The 22,262-nt window shown below is 40.2% G+C and overlaps 1 protein-coding gene across 7 annotated transcripts in view; it reads right to left on the bottom strand.

The window, feature by feature from the left end:
* ESRRG (estrogen related receptor gamma) overlaps positions 1-22,262 on the bottom strand; it is a 369,900-nt gene that overhangs the window by 319,119 nt on the left and 28,519 nt on the right. For 2 of the 7 annotated variants that reach the window (XM_033054601.2, XM_033054594.2), the window contains one exon: positions 17,108-17,153. The exons of 4 other annotated variants lie outside the window; for them this stretch is intronic. The gene's annotated coding sequence lies outside the window, so the exon portion shown is untranslated. Of the gene's footprint in view, positions 1-16,827; positions 16,853-17,107; positions 17,154-22,262 lie in introns of those variants that run through there. One more of the 7 variants, XM_033054596.2, reaches the window with a different exon arrangement.

Raw genomic sequence — 22,262 nt, 5'->3', positions numbered from 1 at the left:
GAAGACAAAACACTTAAATATAACAGGAATAGGGAGAAAGCACTGAAGGTGTCAAAAATCACATGCTCCTGACTCTGATTGTTTATTTACCTGGCACGCAGGACTGCTTACCTGCGTAATCCTTTCTCTGCAGCAAGTAAAGGTGAAGGTGTGGGAAGTCCCTTCTTTTTTTGCTGGCAGTATTAACTGACAGCATGGGGAGGGAGACTACAGGAAGATTTTATTTCTCATCTCCATCATCAATAAATTACCAAAGGTAGCTTTCAGGACTCTCAGAAGGTGCTTGAAACCTATGGCACTTCAGCTGGCTACTCTCTGGATGGACCATTATGCATGATGCCCTCTGCATAAGGCTGCAGTCTTTCTGCAGGAGGAGAGCTGACTTTTAAAATCAAATATACAAGTTTCTCCTGTATCACAACCTCCTTCCCTTCCTGGGAAAGCATTTACAGTAGTAAACATTATTTAATGTCCCTACTGAGGGATTGGCAAATAAGAAAAAATAGCATTTACCCAGTGACTCAGAAATTAGCAGACTAGCATTAGTCATTTTCTTGATCTCTCATTAATTAATAAAAAAATTTCCCAGTGCTTCTAAATAAGCCTGTTCTTTCCTTCTCTGCCCAACAAAACTGCAAGGTACATCTGGATGTGATGGTTAACCACATTTTTATGTTTCAGCATCAGATGGAAAACAAGATTTCCAGCTCAGAAAAGGTGTGAGGGAGAGAAAAAAAGAAAGAGAGAAGAGGGGAAGGGGTAAAGAAAGAAAAGGTACTGCCCTTTCAGCCAAATAACTCAGAGTAGTCATCTTCACAGCACAGAAACTAAATGATTTGTGAAATCATCAGGAACACTGTTGATCCAGCCAGCTGCATGGAGGGTGGTCATGTTCTCTGCTAAAACAACCTGGTTAAACTCCCTGAGTACTAAGCCATCCACCATCTTGAACTGTATAATTTTAAAAGTCCAATATCTATGTAACCATGTCCAGCTTGCTTTCTCTTGAAGAAACCTTCCTTACCTTTTTGATCCTCTCCCTGGTATTTGCCTTGTTCCAGAGACACAAAGTCACAAAAGGCAACTGAATGTATTTCACCTGGAAATGTGGGCCGGATCCTTCATTATAACAGAAACAAAAAGACTTGTTTTGATCTACCAATGTGTATTTAAAGAATTACCAGCAGAACAAGAAACAAAGTGGAGAGGACTATTTGAGGCCTGGGTGTTCCAAATATATTTTCTGAAGCTGCTATGGATTCAGTAGGAGCACTGCACATCGAATGGCAAAGGGGAACATCTCCCAGACCAGAGCTAACTCAGGGTAGTGCACAAAGGAAAAATGTTCACCTATGGAAGGCATATGCAAGCTGAACTGCATATGTTAAATTAAAGACATCTGCACTTTGGCAGAATTTGGACAATGACTCACTTTAATTATGTAAAAATTTCAAACGGGGCAAACTCCACTTTAGTGACTCACATTAGTGCTACCACATGATCCTCTGATAACTACATCAGTATATAACTCATGTCTCTGCTGCAGAGTTTCTACAGAGAGAATGACATATTACCTGACTAGCATTAAAAGGACTCCATGTTCCCAGCAATGACTGGTACATTAAGTAATGCTTTAGAGAGTAGCATATAGTACACTGTAGCATATAGTACATTGAGCTTTTTTTCCCTTGACACAAACCTACAGTTCCTCTAATGACAATAATTCAGCGTCATTCAAAAATCAATTTTCTGTTTGTGTTTTATTTCTTTAAATTTATAGAGGAGTGGGTAAAGATTCCAGAAGTAGAAACTGACATCATTTCCTTTTCCCAAGAAGAATTACAGTGCTGCAGACCTCCTAGGCTTCCAATCAGACGCTCCCACCCTGTCCTGATGTGAGTGGCAAACACACCCTCAACCCCTTCAAGCACAAAACCCTCCAAGTAGGTTTGACTGGTAAAGGCACCAGGCCATTTCTGGCATTCTGGTTCATAGATGTTCTTGGGCTTCCCCCTGCTACCTCCTGCACTTTCCAAGTTGGTTTGGTTTGCTCGGTTCTGGTGTGGACTATCAGAAGAAACTGATTATGCGCCTTACGTCAGACTAACAGCACTGATGACCTTGAAATGTCCGCTGTGAAGAAAAGCTATTCTGTATTATTTGCCTCAGATTTTTAAAAATAGCAAAACATTGTATTACTTACCTCAATGTTGTTAAGGAAATTGGGGGGGGAGGGGTCTTTTGCTGACTTGTATTTGCTGACTTTTATCAGGTTCCTTTTCTGAGCTCTGAGAGTTGCTTTTTGTATCCTGGAGTACCACTGCATTACACTCCTGTTAAATGTCTGAAAAAGGGATGTACCCTACCAGGCTTTCTAGACACTGTTTTCAGGCTTACTGAACAAGCTAGCGGGACCCTTAAGTATCAACGAGATATACAAAAGGCATTTTCACTACAAAAGGAATGTATTAATGGGACACATACAGCCTTTGTTAATGCCAGATGCTGACTACAGGTGTGAATGAGGAGTATGATGAATGGGATGATGAGGACAAAGCAACCTTAATTGTGCAATTAGTTATGTTATGTTTGGGCAGTGTTTTGCATAACAATTATAGGCCACTGGTATACCAGTGGTCCAAAATTATTACAGTTTTCCAAAGGAGCTCAAAAGCTAGGAAAGCCACTGCACCTTTTGAGAAACTCCTTTAGAAGGCTAATGAAAAATGTAAATGATGTCGAGTGGCCTTTATACGGCTTAAGTGTGCCATTGAGCTTGGATGGAAAGTGCAGTGTGCTTTCTCCAGCTGAGAGTGATAAGAAGTAGCAAATAGTGCAGAGGGTGTCCCAAGGGAATGTCCTGAGCCACAGCACTGCTAAAAGGTACGGGAGTGAAGTCTGGTTTCTGAGTGACAGAGGTGGCAGGAAATGGTTGAAGGTGTTGGGACCACTGTGCACCAAACGGGCTGCAAAAAAGCATGAGCAAGAGGAGAGGGGTCACAGTGTGTTCCTGTTCATTCCTAGCATCTACCAAAGAGAAAAAAAAAAGCATCTTGATTATTCGACACCCTCTCATTCCACTTTTCAGTTATTTTCTATTTCAAAACACAGTTTAACTTGTTTTTTCTAGGGGTTCACATAGAAGTGAAAATTAAAATCAGAATGCAGATTAAAGCTCACTGCTACGACTGCTCCTGGGGGTAGAGGTAAACTGCCCAGAATGTGATAACAACATAGGTGTTGAGTGATGATCTGCTCATAATCAACACATCCAAGCATACAAGAGTTCATTTCATCCTTGATCTCAGCCCAGGGATCCACACCAGTCACAGCTGATGCTGAGAGGTATAAGACATACTGCCCTGTTGGCTTTCTGATTATTCATGGGTTACCAGTGCTGGGGAGCAGCAGAGATGCCCTCCTGTGCCACTGGAAGGTGTTAAACTGACACATATCACATCTTCCCCAGGTTCTCCTCCCAGAGAATAAGGAACATGCTATCCACCAAGATCCACTGACATTTGAATAGCAGGTTAATGAATGTGAGGGGAAAGACTCAAAGTAAGACCTGTTCCTAAACCTTTATTTATAAAGGATACCTTTAGGTCAGACTCTCCACTGCCTTTCAAACATGATGCTACAACAACCCTGGGAATGTTGTTTTTAAACAGTCTGCTCCATCCCTTACTCAAATAAGTAAGTGTATAGTGCTGCTAAGTCAAGCTGTTCAGCAAAGACATTTACTGCTGCACAGAAACTCAGCCCCCGTGGTGCAGGAGAGCACATCGGTGTGCTGACCCAGCTCCAGCCAAGGGGATGAGGAAGACATCAGGACCAAGAAACAAGGCAGAGACCATTTGTGCCATATTCAAATTTCATATCATGGTTTCCTTCTGTTTCCCCAGCAAAAAACATCTAACTTTTGTTTGTCGGCTTTAATGTTTGGACTGGAAGTGGGAATAGTTTTTTAGAGGCTATTTTTGCCAGTGGAAAAAGCAAAAGGGCATCACATGACTTTGCACCCTGGATGCTGTTTGTAGAGAAGCCTTAAGTCACAGCTGGACTTCTACAAATTATTTATGATTGCAGAGTGATATTGAATATACAACTTGAGGGAAAATCACAGAGAGCAGGATTGTATGCACACAGAACTAAGCTTCATGTTCAGCCACATCTCTTCCCACAGACTGCAAGCATCTCTACAGTCAATATCCAAGGCTCAAACACCCCTTAGAAATTCATTAGCAAGCACAGCAAACAGCAGTCCTGAAAATAGCATCTTTCCATTCAGTGCAATGAGACATGCCTCACTATATTACATGTTCAAAGAGGGAAGGGCAATACTCTTATAAAGCTAGCTTCTCATGAACCTGAATCCAATCACACATTCTCTTTATGACAGCCATCTCTCTTGGTGCTGCTCTACAAAATCTACATTGTATCAGCACCACCCTGAAGGTCGGCTGTGCTATTTCAATAAATAGGGAAACCATGGTTTCCTTAAAACACTTGCATTCCTCTTCCTGCAGTCATTTTGCCTCTCTTCTATGGTCTTGCTTAGCTCACTTTCATATGAATGTCAGATTTTGCATTTGCTGTGTGCTGTCATCTAGACTCCCGCTGTAAAACAGTTTGTTTTTCCCCAGTTGGTGCACCAGATTAGCATTCCCCCTCTCCCCCCTCCAGAACAGAATGTAATTAAAGATCATGGGAAAATAACACACACACTAGTCATAAAGTTAGAGAATTTCAGGTTTGGTTCTGCTTTCCAATTTTACATGCTCCACTTCACTTCTGTGAAGAGAAATATAAATGGTTTTGGTCACTGGATATCTATTAACTCCTTGTACATCAGATCCTGTAAGACAAAGATGACAGCAAGATCCATAGCAGCTTATGAGAAAGGGCCTGTGCCTCAGAGAATCACACCCAATACACCCAAAAGGAAGTGTTTTGCCCAAATAGTTCCCTCTTTGCTTACTGTGAAAGGGTGATGAAACATAAGTCAGAACTGTCTCCCTGTTCAGAGCATTCAGGAAAACGTTTCACTGTCTAAGTGAATGTTTTCACCTGAGAAGCCTGCCAGGATGATCACTTTGATAACCTTGAACAGAGCCACTCAGGTCAGCAAAGGCCAGTGTTGGTGGCACAGTGGCACAACTGGTATAAAGCAGAAGTTGTTTTGTACATCCTCACCTCAGCAGAGGCACCTCTACCTCAGGTTTTTTGGTGCTAGAATGGAAACGTCTAAGAGCTTACTGCCTTTGGTTGTAGGATTGAATGCCACCAGAAGAGAAACTAACTGCTTCTTAATTAAAATAATATAAAATAAAATAAAACAAACTGGTTTTATAGCAGAGATAACAATACCATCAAATTGCCATTTATCACCACAAGTGTAAGCAAGAAGCCACTGTTCATCTTCGGTGTCTCCTGAGAGGTTCTGGAAAGGAAAAAATTCTACCAGGTGATCTTGCTGAAGTCAGGTGGCAGTGGGGAGGCAACTTGGGATCTACATCCCAAGTTCTACCACAGCTAAATCACATCCCAATTTGTCTCCCTTTTCAAGAGGAGAGAAGGTAACTGAGGTCACTAAAAAAGATGATGTTTGTGTAGTGTCGTTTGACACAGTATCATACAGACAGAATTTATGACTTGCCCAACCTATACAACACTGTCAGTGGTAGATTTCTAGGAAATAAACCCCAATATCATGGTGTTTACTATACCTCAAAATTCCTCCCTCTTCCTCAGATAGAGAAGTAAGTAGATGCTCACCTTTACTGTAATTATTTTTTATGAGAAGAAAGTAGATGTTCACCTTTACTGTAATTATTTTTTATGGCAATCCTCTTCCATTAGTTAGAGGATCATAATAGAATAAATAGAAAAATGAGCTTCAGGCTGAGTATTTTGCATTGTAATCTAAATTAGACTAGTATTACAAATTTGTTTACGTATCTCAGTTGAGCTATGCAGTTTCAAAAGTTGCTTGCTGAATGTAAACATCTTTCCTGATGCTACATTACCCACTATATGCAGTAAAATTTATTCTAATGTAATATAATAAAACTGAAAAACCAATAAATGTTCCTATTTATTGAGAAATTGGACAAAAAATAGCTTATTGTCAGTTTTTAAAGACTGAAAATCAATAGATGATGAAAGGTTGTATTTTTTGTTACCATTAGACTGTTGACTCTAGCAATAAGTGAGATATGGATTATAACTGGGGGAGTAAAAGACTGGTGAGATATACAATTCGGAGCTTCTAGGGTTTTGTGGAAATGTAATTCCCAGTATTTGTACAGCAGTGGCCATCTTGGCACCACTGTTAATGGGCCCTGAAAGCACAGCTCCTCCATTTTGTTGACAAGCCCTTTAAGTATCTTCCTGTCTTTACAAGTATTTCCAAATTAAGGGGACTCTTAATCAGACTTCTATCTGCTGAGGATCACAAAAAAGGAGATCCAGCTTTCACATATATTCACATCCTGTCAATCAAAAAAAAAAAATCCTCTACCAACACCATGAAACCCCAGTTATTAGAGCATCACCTCTCAGCTGCCTCTGAGTCCCCCTGGGTGAGCTGCCAAGGGGGGTTCTCCAGTTGTGGCCCCACATAAGAGCAACTACCACCCAACACCAGAGAGAAATCAAGTTAAATCAGATGTTCAACTTGCAAAAGACTTTAGCTCTTGTGCTGAAGTTCCTGAGCCCGCCACCCTTCCTCACACACAAAAGGTATTCCACATCTTGGCCCTGAGCACAGAGGTCCCATTCCAGTCTGCCACCTACACATGGCTGACCCTTACCAGAAGTACCTGGGCAGAGAGAGGTCTGTAAAACAGAGCTTTTTTAGCACCTGTTTTCCCAGAAGAATTTATTCATGGGAGTCAGTTTAAAACCAAAATTTCTATATTTGTTCAACAAAAAGCAAGAGCTGTGCAGAGGCTGGGAAGGCATTCCTGTCTCCCTGTGCAAACACAGCAACGTGGAATACTAAAAAAAATATGGAGTGATAAAAAACACCGAGCTAAACATAAATGCTGCACCCAAGGCCCTTAAATAGTGATCTATGCCAACATTTTTCCAAGAGAACCAGCAGGCATGACCATTACATATAAACCCAAATATAGATGTACTACCCCAATTATATTTCTAAACTTTGGAACAGAGTCTGAAAGGATGCCAATTACAATAGGGAGTTAGGGCTGCTTTTAGGATTTATATTCTCTTTGTATGTTTCATAATCATACAGCAGCTCAGATCTTGCTAGATGGGGGTAATGCAGAAAATGCCTATGCTGCCTTCAGATACACAAATGTTCTTCTGTGGAAAAGTGGGCAGTGACCACTGGGCCTGGATATGATGGAGAACTGGTAAAGCCAGCTGATCTGCTTCTGCAGTACGTGATTTTACAAATTCAGAGAAGTGTGCAGTTAAAAGTCTACAGAAAGAAAATTTCCCAAGACCTGGAAAGAGCTGACAGTGTGCAGAAATGACCATCCTACTGCTGGCCCCAGTCCTGTGTTTCCCTTGCATAAAATGTTCACTTCGAACCAAGGATAGCACAGAGAGAACTAATTTTCATATTATGGTTTCCTTCTGTTTTCCCAGGTAGGAAGCTATTTCTAAAAAGGGGGCTGTTACCATGTCTGCATAATCACATACCAAAAAAAGATTAATGTTGTTCCTGTAAGCTTTTGCTTAAGTATACCATGGAAAATAACTTTGATGAAATAATTTGCCCAGAGCACTGCTTGTCTGGAAGATTTCTATAATTTAACTGCAGTTCTGTAAATAATTTGGTGATAGACAGGCCATCAGCATAATTTGGTGCTAGACCCATTCAATGTTAAGGAAATGGCCAGCAGGCCAAAATTAAATCAACTGGGACCCAGTATGTACAATGTACATGAAAAACCAGATGAAATCTATTATTTTTTTTTTTAATATGCTTATTCAGTTTAAAGGAAGACACTGATTTTTGCTTTGGGAATTAACACAAAGAAATGTCATGCTTCCTCCCCGCGAGGAAAACAACACCCACACAGGGTTAATCCTGCAGATGCCCACGAAGATGTACAATATTTTTGCACTGTAACATCCCAAACTACAGCATTTTGTGCCACTTTTGGACTTACCAGTAACTTTCACCAAAGTATCTCAGTTCTCCTGTGCTGATAACCTGTAAAACAGCAAAAGCCATTGCCCTGATTTTTACTCAAGCTGTAACCAGGTCTGCAAGATAAGAGGTACAAAATTGTATGCATGGTACATTGCACCTTTAATCATCTACCTACCTGAAATACTTAAGCAAGTAGTTAGACATCTAAATGGTCCAACTACAGGCGTAAAATAAATGAGTTTTGTAGTACATGACTGTGTCCACATAATTTGAAAACTGGCGTTCACATCCTATCTCAAGCAAAGTATCATTACAGCTACAGGCAGATCAGAAACTTAGAGTCAGTATTAGGGACAAGATCAGGTCTAAGATTTAGTATTTCAGCTGAGGAGAGGGGAGAAAAAACGCCTGCAGGATTCTTCCCACTGGACTGTTTAATTCCTGGACAAACATTTTTCAGAAATGTCCACCATCAGCATTGCTTTCCTGCATCATCATAATGCTAATGGACATACATTCTGGAAACCCTTGATGATTTTTACCAAATGAGAAGGGAATGGCAGGGAAAATAGCATAGTAAACAAAGGCAACAAAGCCATCCCTCTCAGCTCTACTGAAAAAAGGCCTCAAGAAGCAGACACATTTCTACTTATTTTTAACTGAAAAAACAGAGAAGGAGGTGAAGTAGATGGGCTAAAAGCCAGCAAAAAGTAGCATAAAAAAGCCCACCAGGTATTGTTGCAAGAACCTCTAGATAAGCATCTTAAATCAGGGTAAATTACACACCTCATGCTGGTGACTCGGTCATGGGAAATTATGAAGCTACGTGATGTCTCATTTGTTGTGCTGAAAACAAATGTAAATAAATTACTGAGAGAATCTCATTTACATTTAGAAATTCATCCCAATGCATGACATGACTGCTGATGTTTTTTTAAATGACACTTTGAGAAGAAGTGCCACTATTAAAAACAGATCATAGCCACCTCAGCGAGAGCCTGTGCAAGTGTGCGTGTGTCTGTGCATGAGCGTGCAACGTTCTAGAGAGATCTTTCAGCTCTTTGGGAAAAAGGTTTTCTTTTACTGCTGCACTACCAAAATGGTGGTGCCAGAAGACAAAATCACTGATACCTATTCTTTTGTGCATTTTTCCCCCTCCAGATGGGGAAACAGAAAGACAATGTTATGGATTTGCTGCTGCCGCTAAAACAGATAGTGCAAATACGAAAATGGTGGGAACAGAAAATAGTGAGGCACATCCCTCCATCGTCAAGTGTAATAAAACTTCCCCTTAAATACACACACAAAAAGCCTTTTGCTAAGCTTTTATCTCCCCCCTCCACATCTCACATTTTAAGCTGTCACTGAAAAAATTGAGAAGGATATCCAGGAAGCCATAAGATGGAGAGCAAGTTGAACTGCTGTTAGCTAAGCAGCACACATTCAGGCAAATATCCAAATGCTTTAGGAGCTGTCATTCTCCATCCCGCGTGGGAAGGCTGCGAAGAGACGGACTTGCTCGTATCATGATTGCTCTTATTATTACAGCAGTGAAAACACTGCATACTAATGGATGTGTTTTCAGAAAAAAAGACTGTTAGATGGCTTTTAGACTCTGTGCCTAGCTGTCTGGGCTTCAGTATCTGACATATCCTATCCCTTTCTTTGCTTCCAAAACAGAACTCTAAAAAAAGTTTGTAGCATGAGGGCAAATAAAACATATTTCCAAATGGGGACATGACAGTGTTCTACAACCCCACATACGGCAGCATATTTACATAAGCCTGCATAGGTCAGAGAGTTTATTTGTTAAGGGACAAATAAGCAGGCCATGAAATAATTATTTTTCATTGTGCCCTGCCAAACCTACCCAGCCAAAGGCTAAATTGAGCTGCTATTGTGATTATTTGAACTGTGGAGCCAAAAGTCTTCACTGCAAAGCATCCCAGCTGTCCTAAATTTTATTCTGATGGCTAGTTTTCACACTAGCTTGAAACTTGCCAAAAATGCTCCACAAAACAGGCAGGCGGAAGGCTTGCTTTATCCAGACCTACATCAATTACTGATTTAGAGCTGTTCTGAGAACTTGATTATTAACAAATCACTTCCCAAAATTGTTATGACAAGATTCACATATGCAAATGGCAAGCTGCTCATATGTACACAGCTAGCAAAAGAAATTAATACAAAGGTTCCCAGATTTATTTATGGTTATTTCCTATTCTGCTTTACTGCAAATTAGCCACTAAAATATTAAAAGAAAGAGGAGAGATCCAGCTGCAGCATCACAGCTTTGACATATGGTGACATGGGAACACCCAGTCCATAACAGCTCAACATGCTTCTGCCTTCACCCACCTCCCTAGGGAAAAGGATCTACCAGTGCCTTCTGGCACCGGAGGAAGCAAAGCCACCATGGTAGCTCCCAAGCTGCAGGTTTGGCTAACACACCAAGGAGCAGGTAGGGTTACCCTGAGAACAGCTCAAATGACAGGCTTGGGGAGGGTATTTCATATTTTAAACAAGGTTGATGGTGGAGGAGGGGGAACAACCAATATAATATTTTTTTTAAACCTCATGCTTCAAAGCTTAAATTAATCCCTAATAATGAAAGATTAGGATGAGACCGTGTAGAGAGAAGATTATCCCAAGTCTGCCCATTGTGAAGCTCTTACAACTGTACTTGGGGTGCCTGGGGTTGGCCATTGCTAGAGACAGAGTAGGAGGATCTTGGGAATTATTAATTTCATACTCTCTCCATTTCATCTTAAATAACTAAGACACAAATGAAAGACAAAGAGGCTAATTGTTTTGAAGGCAGCAGACTTACAAATAAATGAAATGCCCATCACTTGGTATCAGGCTGTATGTACCACAACCCTGACCAGACAAGTGCACCTTGCTGCAGCCACCCTCCTTCTCCACACCTCCTCCTATTCTTCATCCTGTTTGTAATTTCACTGCAATATCCTCAGGGCAGCAACCACTCCACATTTACACATGAATTAGAACAACACCTCGCACAATGGCATACCAGTCCTGATTGGACCTGGACTGCTCCTGGGAATGGTACTATAAAAAGAGCTCATAAATGTATAGAGCTCAGCACAGTAACACACACACACACACATCGACCTTTTAACACAGTTAACATCACCAGACTGTTAACTCTGTTTTCACAATAAAACTGCAGACAGTTTAATCCATTCCTAAGTTCCAAGATGGTTGCAGGATGTGTAGCTAAGTTCCAGTAGACCTCCAACAGGACACTCTGTGAAGCCAGGCCTTTGCAATGGCCCCTGCACTTACTGCTCAGTACAATGACAGAAATGCTGCGAGATCGTGTTATAGAGGTCAAGGCTTAAGGCTGAATCCTGCTAGGATTTGCATGGAAGCTGATCCAATGATGAGCTGGGGACATTCAGGATGGGTAACCCAAAGAAGCCACAGTGTCAGCCACACCACCCCTGTGCAACCATGACAGAACTAACCTGATTAGCCCAAATTCCCTTCTGATTTCCTTCCTTCCTTGGGAGAGGCTTTTGACCTTTAAGCTAATGTTTTAATACACTCTGGAATTTCAAATTTTGTACATAATAAACTAGTTATTTTCAGGTACTTCAGATATAAATAACTCCAATACAAAATTTTAACTTGCTCTGGTACTCAGTCATGCTATTTTTAACTGAAAATATAACAAATAGATTTGAAAATCTTTAGCAACATATTTCCATTTTCCCAACAATCCTGACACATCAATTATTTTGCTGGATGTTTTCCTGAAGGATTATGAATGGTCAGTATGCTTCACAAGAAGCAAAAGAAAATGGAAACTAGTGGGTACAGGTAAGGTGGCAAATCAATAAGTAACTTGAGTTCATGTATAAATTCAGGCACCTGTATAAATTCAGGCACTTGGGCACCCTTTAAAGTCAGGTTCCATGTTGTAGTCACTCTTTCCAATAGTTAATATCTAGAAAAAATGGAAAAAACAGCCAAAATGTAAAACATATTAAAAATCTTAATTAGAGTAGAATGGACACTTTGTCAGACCTATATTCTGCATCGATAGGGCATCAGAAATTGACCTTTAAAATTTTCATACAGATTACAGCTGTTAATAACTGCATTCATCTCTTTCAAAATAATTTGTTTTTTAAAGTGCAAATGGATTTTTTGTTGATTGCCAGATGACAATCTCTTTTTTATTTGTCTAAAAACTCCACACAACCAAATTGTGTGTAAAATCCAAGACCACAATTCCTTTTTCTCTGGCTCCTGATGGGATGGTAGCATTACAGAGCCCTGTATGTGCTTTTCTATGTAACTTTGCATTCAATGCAAGTTATGTCCACGGCATAAGTGTGGAGATTTTCTGTCTCACAGAGATGTGATCCTCACTGCTGGACATTCTCAGCCTGAGCACTTCAGCTTCTCCATGAACTGTCTGCAACTTGTGACTTGACTCTTGTTCTTTTTGCTGGGGCTGCTCATGGCTCTAACCAAAGCAAACTCTGTCCAGTGTCACACTTCCACTCTGGAGCATAGATCCCTCAGGAATGACCTTTTTACTTCTACAAAGACAGGAAGAGACCGAGGTCTACATGGAAGAGGCTGCTGACAACCCTGCACACACTCAGCCATAGCCAGATATGTGACAAAGTCCAATTAAATCCTATTAGGGAATAATACAAATGACAGAGCTTAAAGAATACAGTTAACTCCTAATTAGACAGCCCATAAATCTGTTCAGAATCTTCAGAACTTACCACCAGAAAAGAATCTCAGGACCTTTCATTTTAACAGACTTGCTGTCCACTGAACCAACAACTCTGTTGCTTAAAGACAAGATACTTCATCAACTTAAATACTATTAAAAGATGATTATGCACTGAGTTTTCCTGAAATTGTGTAACATTTGCATGGTATAACACATACTCTTACTTGTTCACTGCAGTCTGATTCAAAGTGCTATAAATATGTTTGCCCTTTCTGCTAAGCCCGCCTAAGGGATTAGCAACCCCCCAAAAGTTCAGTTGAATATTAACTGCATTAACTTTGCAGACTGTAACATACTGTTACACTCAAACAGCCTACGGTGTGGTATGGATGACTTGCTTAATAAAAAATGTTTTCTTGCAAAGCCCGATTGCTAGAAAAAAGAATTTGCTCTGTCAAAGGGGGTGACCTCTTCCATTTAACTTCATAAAGCAAACAAACAAAAGGGAGAACTTTACAGGGATGTCCAGAGAAATGTTTATCATTTCATCTGTCAAACCAGATGGACTTCCCTTGGCAACACAGCACCAGCTCCACTCTACGTTAGAAATTAAGTCAGTTCACCATGAAAAAAACCTGTGAAATACAGCAGCAAAAGTGTAATCTACTGTAGTAATGTGAACTCAAAAACTGTAAAAGAAGTATGCTTGCTTACTTATTTTGTTAAGTAAGAAGTGCTTTGCATGCCAACTCCCATAAAAAACTCATATGCAGGAACTCTTTAGCACAAAGTTACATAGTGGTGAGGACAAATATAAAGAAGAGGAAACATTTAAAAGTTGGAAGAGGGAGAGTTGATAGGAGTGTGAAAGGGAGCTGACATGATAGCTAGTGACAAAAGTCAAGGAGGACCAGATTCTTGAACCTCTCAAGCAAAAAGCTCCCAGGCAGAGGCAAGGGTTGACTGGCAGTATCTGATCAAAAGATGAAGAACGGGAAAGAGAAAGAAAAATGAGAAAAACTGGGAGAAGTTTCTTAAGGTTATGAGGTAAAAAGTATTTAATAGATTGCTAAAATACTTTCAAAGATTAAAAAACCCTCCTTCATTATAACTGCAGTAATAAAAAATGTAGAACCTGTCTATTATGGGATGAAAACAGAAATTGCATAATATATAGGGTTTTTTCTTTCATAAAAATATACAAGACACAAAGGTTCTCTGAGCTGTAGTGGGAACACATATAAATACTCAAAAGACCTTGATCCTGAAAGCTGCAATGAAACCATTCTCATTTGGTGTTCAAGGATCACGTCTGTATCAGTTTGTAAAAACACACTCTCCCATACAAGGGACTTGGGTGTAACAGAAAATAAATCCAAACTTTGAGAATTAGAAACCATATTTCTTCATAATGCTGGACATTTACTTGCTTCTGCCATTCACCATCACCATTATGTTGTCTAGAAATGGAGACCAACAATAGATGTAGGTAATTACACAAGAACTTAAACTGCAGAGAGCTTCAGACCACAGCATTAAAGTGGAATTAAAGCTTTACAGGAAAAGAGAAATGTTTCACTCCCTGCAATCACCTCCCTCCCTCAAACACACACTGCACACCTGCTACCCACCAGCCAGATGGGACTGAATTCTCCTGAATCAGATCTTGGATTTTTAAGCTCAGCTTGAGTTCAATTGGATTTCAAGACATGAAAATATATTTTCATTTCACATTCAAAGAATTACACCAGTGCCCAGGAACTCCTAGTTTCAGTGCTGCTTGCACAATTAGATATTAGGTATTGAAGTGGGATTATTGTCTCAAATATCCTAATAGAAATAAGTAAACTGCAGCTTTGCATCAACATTTAATTTAATTACACATGCTCACTTAATACATGAAAAACAGAAAAAAATCTGATTTTAAATCATCAGCATGTTAAGTTAGATTGGGAATTGAGTTAATTTGCTGTGACCAGTAGTGTTTTTTTAAAAGTCCACAAAGGCAATTTAGCAGCTCAAACTCACTTAAACATTGTAGAAACTGGCCCTTAATGCACAGGTATCATAAAATATTAACACATGCTAAGAAAGAACTGGGAAGCATTATATTCCTAGAGGATTTGCTAAGCTTGCATAATGTAACATTTGTTATCAATAGTTTCTTCAGTTAAGAGATCTCCAGCCTGTTCTCCAGAAGAAAGTCTCTTTTTTCCTCCCTCTCTTCCAGCAGCACAGCTCCACCAAGTCCCTGCTCCCTGCACTTTAGTGGAGCGCCAGCAACTGGCAAAGCCACCTTGTCCATTGGGATTGGTCTTTGCCCACCTTCTCCTTCAGTCCCAAAACCAGCTTGGGACACGTAGGGGGTTAACAAGTCCCCAGCCATCAGCGAGCCGCTCTCTGCAGGGCATCTGGAAGCTGCTGCCGGTGGTGTTCCGCCAGAGCCGCGCCTGGCAAGTGCCAAGGCGCAGGAATGTGAGTCCTGCCTGCTTGGCCAGCCTTGGACTGACCTTTAGTCATAACAGGGAACAGGAGTTTTGTTAGTGAACACAGAGTTCTGGTCTACACATTTTTTAAATTGATTATTTTATTGATGTAAAGTGCCCAGGTGCCCTCACGACAGTCACTAATATAGATTTTGAAAATAAAATTAATTAAGGGCCAGTCTGGACCACCTTCACTGTCACCATGTAGTACCCTTTTCTACAAGTAACAATGCTATCAACCACGAGCGGAGCACGAGTGGAGTGTTTGAGGATTATTTCATTACATCCCAAAGCACCTAACCATGGAGGTCAAGATCACTGTCACCTATCTATGCACACACACACACACACATACACACACACACACACCCTCTCCTCTCCTACCTTCCAAAAGGGGAAGCGAAGCACAGAAAGCTTAGCTGACCAAAGGCAGCAGTGTCAGAGCCGCGCTGCTCCGGGCTCGTCCGTCCGGAGCACGGCACAGGGAGCGTGGCACGGGGCGAGCCTGAGCGGGAGCAGAGCAGCCTGGCACGCAGGCTAATCTGAATTACACTCATCCAGCCCTCGAAATGGTTCCTCATTAGCTGCGGGTTAATGGAGTCCCAATGAGTAGTGTTATTTTCATCCCCTGCCTACTGAACACAAAATTCATTTGCAAATATCCTGTAAAATACTGCAAAGCAAGCCAAACAGATATGACAACATAAGAGGCATACTATTTATGGAATGCACTTACCGTCATTTGGAAAAGGAAGCTGACATGAGCAACAGCCTAAATTTAGCAACACATTTAGTTTTTATTCACTAGTCACAATGACAACATTTTAGAGGGCTACTGCACACCTTGTGAGCCGAAAGGTTCCTCTGAAATCAAGACAGACTTTGATCTGAAAGGAATTCGGGATCAGCTCCTTAATGAATACAACACTGAGTTAAATTAAGGCAATCACCATCTTGACTTTCTATTCCAAGTAGATATAAAATTACATTGATTGCAGGAAATGGTGGCATTCAAACAATATTGCAATGGCCAAAGCCTGAAAGCTAAATTCATTGTCAAGCTAAACTAGGCTTTCAGAGGGCACCATTTGATTTGAGGCAAAAAAGCATCTGCAAACCACATATTTTCAATTAATAGTGTAAAAGGCACAGAGTAAGAAAGGAAAAACACAGGTCAATATGCCACATGCCACTCAAAGAAGCAGTCTCTGTATGAAGATACTGTGCATGTATATACACATGTATGTATATACATATATGTATATACGTGAGTGCATGCGTTTTGGGCTTTTTGGGTTTTTTTTTCAAGGTAGCCTGTACTACAAAGGCCATATTTGAGCTCTAAAAAGGCACAATGCATCTCTGAACAGCCTGACAATGCTCTTTTACCCACACTATCTTTAATTCAAAAGAAATTTCAAATCAACAGCACACAAAGTTAAACCTAGTTCTTTTGAAAACTCTGAAAAAGAATTAATTCGAACCCTTACCTTTGGCACCTTAAAGACTTTTGGCCATGACTTACCTGTATAAATAGAAAGAACTAATTTACTACAGAAATGCCCATGGGCAAACATGTTCTGGCTAATGAAGTGTTCAGCTTTTGCATGATTAACCAGCTGGTGGGGGTGGTGTAAAAATCACAGGGCATAAAATAATAAGAAAAATTGATTAGCAGCTCTCTTTTAAAGCGCTCTATGAAAAATTTCCTTATTTTTGCTGAGCAGTTTGGAAAGTAACTGTACAGAAAGACAGACTTGAATGACTTACCAAGGAGTCAGGCAGAGACTGCACCAGGCACTCACTCCTCCAAGACCTGCATCGCAGAGAGGTTCAAGTGAAAAGCAAGATACCAACCAGCACCACGGCTGGATTACTTATACAACAGCTCCTACCATTAGTCATAAGGGTCATTTTCTACTATACTGCAAAAGACATTATATCAAGTTAAAGCCACGATTATGCCTTGATTCAGTTCAGTTTCTTCCCCAACGCTCTACACTTTAACACCTGAGCTAGCTACAGCTATTCCCATGAGCCAGTTTAAGAAGTGCCTCCACTTCTCCACTCCATGAGCTGAGGAATTCACATTCTACTTAGAAATAATGCTACTCAGAAATAATGCACATATTTAGGTGATGTTACATGAAAGAGATGGGGTTTGCACTCACTAAGGACAAAAATCCTCTTACCCTTACCATCCTGTACAAGGGGTTCCTTACAAGATCACATGCTCTGCCCTCAAAATAGGACTTAATTAGTGTACAAATATTTGGCAGACAGGTCACGAAAATAAATTTATCATTAACTCTCCCCTAAACCAAGGCACGTTATCCTGGAGCAGTTTCACTTCTTATACGTTTGCTCTGGGTAACCCTTCAGCTCAGGTACAACTTGAACATAACAGTTGCTTTAAGCAAACCCACATATTTTTATGGCATGGAATCACTACAGAAGTATGAAAAAGCTGCTCACATAAAATATATGTATCAGGAATAAAATAGAAAAGCAAAAATTTAAGTTACAGATAATTTGCAGTAGGTCTGTGTAACAGCCACAGTCCCTCTTTAACATCATTACATCTATGGAAAATGCATGTTTTTACCTATTTATGGACTTTCAAAGACCGGTTTACAGCTATGTACCATGGGAGACACAGGCAAAGAATTTGCAATGTGTTCCAGCCCTGGAGATGCAACCATAACTCCAGTGCTGGGACCCTACATTAACTCCCTCTGCCAATCAATATACAAGCTGTCCCCTTATACCGACAGCTGATTTCAAACCATGACCAGATATTGCCTTCTCAAGAATCCTCTCTTGTATGTGATGGCATATGATATACTTCATATGCCCAGTTACCTGAACATTAATTCAATTCTCAGATAATTATGGTATACCATGTATGCTGTGGCTCAAAATACTCAATCATACCATGGGATCCTTTGTGAGGAGCAATCATTTTACCTGAAGTTAAAGTTATTTTTTAAGAAGAACCAAAGCAGAACTCTCTAGCCTGTTCTCCTTCTTTTCATGGCTCCTGTATTTACTTTAATTACCACTTCCTCAGGAAGATACATAATTTTAAATGCACCCAAAAAAAGATTTTCCCATGCAGTTTCCCTATAGGGAACCAGGCAGATTATCCTGAGAACAGATTGCTTCACATGTACACCAAACGTTAACCCTGAAGAATTGGTCAAGACCATGCAGGTAAGATAAGCTCCACAATTATTCCATAGAGGTCTTTCTTTCTTATCAGGTACATCTGAGAAATCTTCTCACTAACTTCATGGTCAGTCAAGATTTCTGATATCAAAGAGGTTTTTGCCCATTTTCAAGGCATTGCTGGATCATTGGATCTTTATACACTTGCATAGATCTTGCTTTCAAGCTTCCTCTAACTTTTTGGAAATATTTCTACATATTAACACTTAAGAAAGTGGGCATAGAGCAGACACAAGCAAACAGAAATAGAGGAAAACTGAAAACACTGACATTTCTTGCAGTACATCAGTACTTGTGAAAGTGCTACTTCCAGATAGAATTCATCATTAAAAGAGAAATTTCTAGTTAAACAAGAAGTGGTATTAAATTCCACCTAAGTCTAATTTCTATGGTCATATTTGAATCATGAGCCATTTCTAAAATGTCGTTTATTTCTAACTCGGATAAACTGGGACCCTGACAACACCGGAGCTTGTAAGCTGTGTTTGAAGCTATTTTCAAACATGGTAACAGCCTAATATGGTTACAACACAATTTATTAATTGCAGCTATACTTGCTAAGAAATTATGCTGTGCAGTATCTAAGTAACATCATAATTTTATCTAGCCTACTTGTTTCAAAAGTAAAAATTTTTTAAAGTCTGTTTGCTACAGAAACTGAATCCTTGTTACAACTGTAGCTCCTTAAAGGAATTCAGAAACACAGCTATGAGGCTGGTTTACAGAAGGCAAAACCTAATTCTTCAGATCTGTGCATCATGCTCCAAAAGCTTTATGTAATTATCTGTTTGTTTACTTTTGAGCAATTGCTTTGGAAGAGCCCCCCAGTGAGTGTTTGTTACGAGCTCTGCAGAGGGTCAAGCACAACATACAGGCTGCACACTGCAGGTTTGCCTTCAAAGAACAAGCATACACTAAGGTATTTAGGTGCTTAATTCCACTTATACCCATTCTCAGGGAAATTGATAGAGAGTTAGTGCCTCTGAGGACATGATCCTTTGACATAAATGTGGATTCCTCAAATGGATCCAGGTCCATGCTTCTATGCACACCAGAACAGCAGAAAATAAAAACATTCTGCTTTGGGGCTTCCTTATCCATTTCTATACTGGAGTTTCTCTAAGACCATAGTTCCTGGTAGAGGACATAACAGCCAAACAAGCTGGTCTAATTAACCAGAGTTTTTCATACTAATTAGGAACAACACAAGCATTAAGCAATCAATAGGACACCTTATGCCAGTATTGCTTAAGCCTGCTTTGACTGCTTCTAGTTCAGGTGTACCCTTGAAGCATATTTGGAGGGTTCTTCCTCACTCCCTCCCACACAGCATCAATTTTTAGCAACAACAATCTTTCCCATTACACTAGAAATTGATATGCAACATTGTTAACCTATGTGATGCAGCTAAAATTCAGATGTAAAGTGCCAAAAGGATTTTTTTTTTTAAATTTTGGTAAAGTATTCTGATCATTTCCGATGTGATTATACACTTGACCAGTGAAAAACATAGTATGATATTCACCAGACTGCAAACAAGTTGCATACAGACTTGTTTAACACACACATCCCACTCAGGAGCAAAGGGAACCATGCTCTACCATTCACTATACACTCAGCAACTTACTTCCAAATTCATACAAAATAACAATGCAATCATTTTTTCAAAAGTCATTTAAAACTCTTTCTGAATAACTCCCTAAGGACAGCTGGCAAGAAAGTAATATGTCTTAAGTAAAAATAAAAACAGAAAACCTGTAAAGCATCTTTCCCAACTGAGAGGCTCAACTGCTAAAATTAGTTCTTGGAATTTCTCCTTTGGGTGCCACTTCAGATCTTGCTCCAAATGACCACTAACAATCAATCCTACTGACTTTGTAATAATCCACAACTACTCAATAAGACCTGTTTGCTGATTAGGTGCATGCAACCCCCTCACAAAACATCAAATTCTCATACTCTCATTTTAAAAAATGCACTCTTGTCCAGTACTGTACAAACACAAAGAACTCAGATGCCCTCTCAACTCCCACTGGAAGTGACAAGTGAGTCCTTCTAAAATTGCAGACACATACTGTCAAGTGCAGGTGTTTGTAAACAAGTTTGGAAATGTTTCTAATTATAAACCATAGGAGTTAAAATTAGAAGTCCAATCCGCTAGCCTTAAAAAAAAGAACTTCCAAAAGAGTTCATCTAAATGAGAGCAACCAGTGGTGTTTCATTTAGTAATAAGAGCAGAATTCCTGTGCACACTGCTCTTTATTGAACTTTCTACTATGAGTTACATTATATTTCTTAAAAGAAAAAAAAAAAAGGATTTGATAAGAATTTTAATTTGCTGTCATACTATGATACTGTATATTTCAAAGTACAATCTAAAAATACCCTATTCACAGGTCTCCTGCGTTTCATATAATTATAAAGAGGGAAAAAAAAGTTCCCAAATCTTCTGACTCTGTCTTGGCTGACAACATCAAAGTTCAGCTTTTATGGAGAGCTTCCCACGCTGACCTGCTGAGAACTCAAACCAAACTCTGCTTGAGGGAGCCTTAGTCTTCTGGATGAAGTTCTCCTCAATAACCTCAACTACTGCAAAGCTTGGCTTGCCTGGCACAAAACTGCTGAGAGACAAAACTCGGAAGGGTAATCCCAGAGCGCTGGCTGATGGAGATCTCGGGATGCTGTCACTGAACTTGAGATGTCTCAGACTTGTCTTCACTACTCAGATGTGGAGGTCAGCAATGCAGCTCTAAGGAGCCACATGCTTCGACCAACACTTCAGACAGAGGCTGAGAAAAGGCAAATCCTGCAGCTCTCATACACCATTTACAGTGCACTATGACAAGACAGTGCAAGCACAAAGATGGACTTTGCCTTTGCAGAAGTTTTGGGAGAAAGAGCTAAGGGAGAGAGAGCTCTTTTAAGGGGAAATGAAAAAAGATTAATTAATCTCATTATTTCTTAAAGGAAACATAACAGCACATTTGAGCATGTCAGAAGAACTTCTGCTGATTACAAGTGACCAAACATGAAACAAATGCAGAGAGGCTCAACTATGGCCTTGATTCAAGAACGGGGTAGTCCTCTGCTGCACTGTCCTGAAGAAAATGGAAAGGAATGTGCAATAACAGTGAGGACCTGCTCCAGAACAAGGTGTGACTGGCCCTGCCCAGCACATATACATTTGCTCCCCACCTACAGAACAGATAGGCACTGCGAGGGGCAGGGAAACAACAGCTCTTCATCCCCTGCACAGCCAGCCTCCTCCTCCTACTCCACTGGGATGTTACATGACAGAGGAAAAGCCCATCCTCCTCAAGAACCAGGACAGAAAGTAAGTTGCCCATGTCTCATCACAGTCGGGGAACTATTTCACATAATAACCACTATCCAACCTTTCCTTTTCCTCTTCCTTCCCTTCCTTTTCAGCCTTTGCTCTGTAAAAATAATAGTGTAAAAATATTTTTTTTTTTTCTGGAGAGCCTTTTAAAATCCACTGCATTCAACCAACATGACCACAGCAGTTTAGTGCTGTACGGTCTTGTACCCAGCAAGTGCAGTGCTTTTAAAAGCAGGAGTCTTGCAGGTGGCGCTTCCTTTGCTGCAAGTAATAATACCATAAAATAATGGAATGGGTTGGGTTGGAAGGACCTTAATGGTCATCTAGCTCCAACCCCACTCCAATGGGCAGAGACAG

Source organism: Catharus ustulatus, chromosome 3, assembly GCF_009819885.2.
Source record: "Catharus ustulatus isolate bCatUst1 chromosome 3, bCatUst1.pri.v2, whole genome shotgun sequence".
In the NCBI taxonomy this organism is placed as follows: Eukaryota; Metazoa; Chordata; class Aves; order Passeriformes; family Turdidae; genus Catharus; species Catharus ustulatus.
The sequence above is the reverse complement of the archived record's forward strand: the minus strand, read 5'-3'. Positions and strand labels throughout refer to the sequence as shown.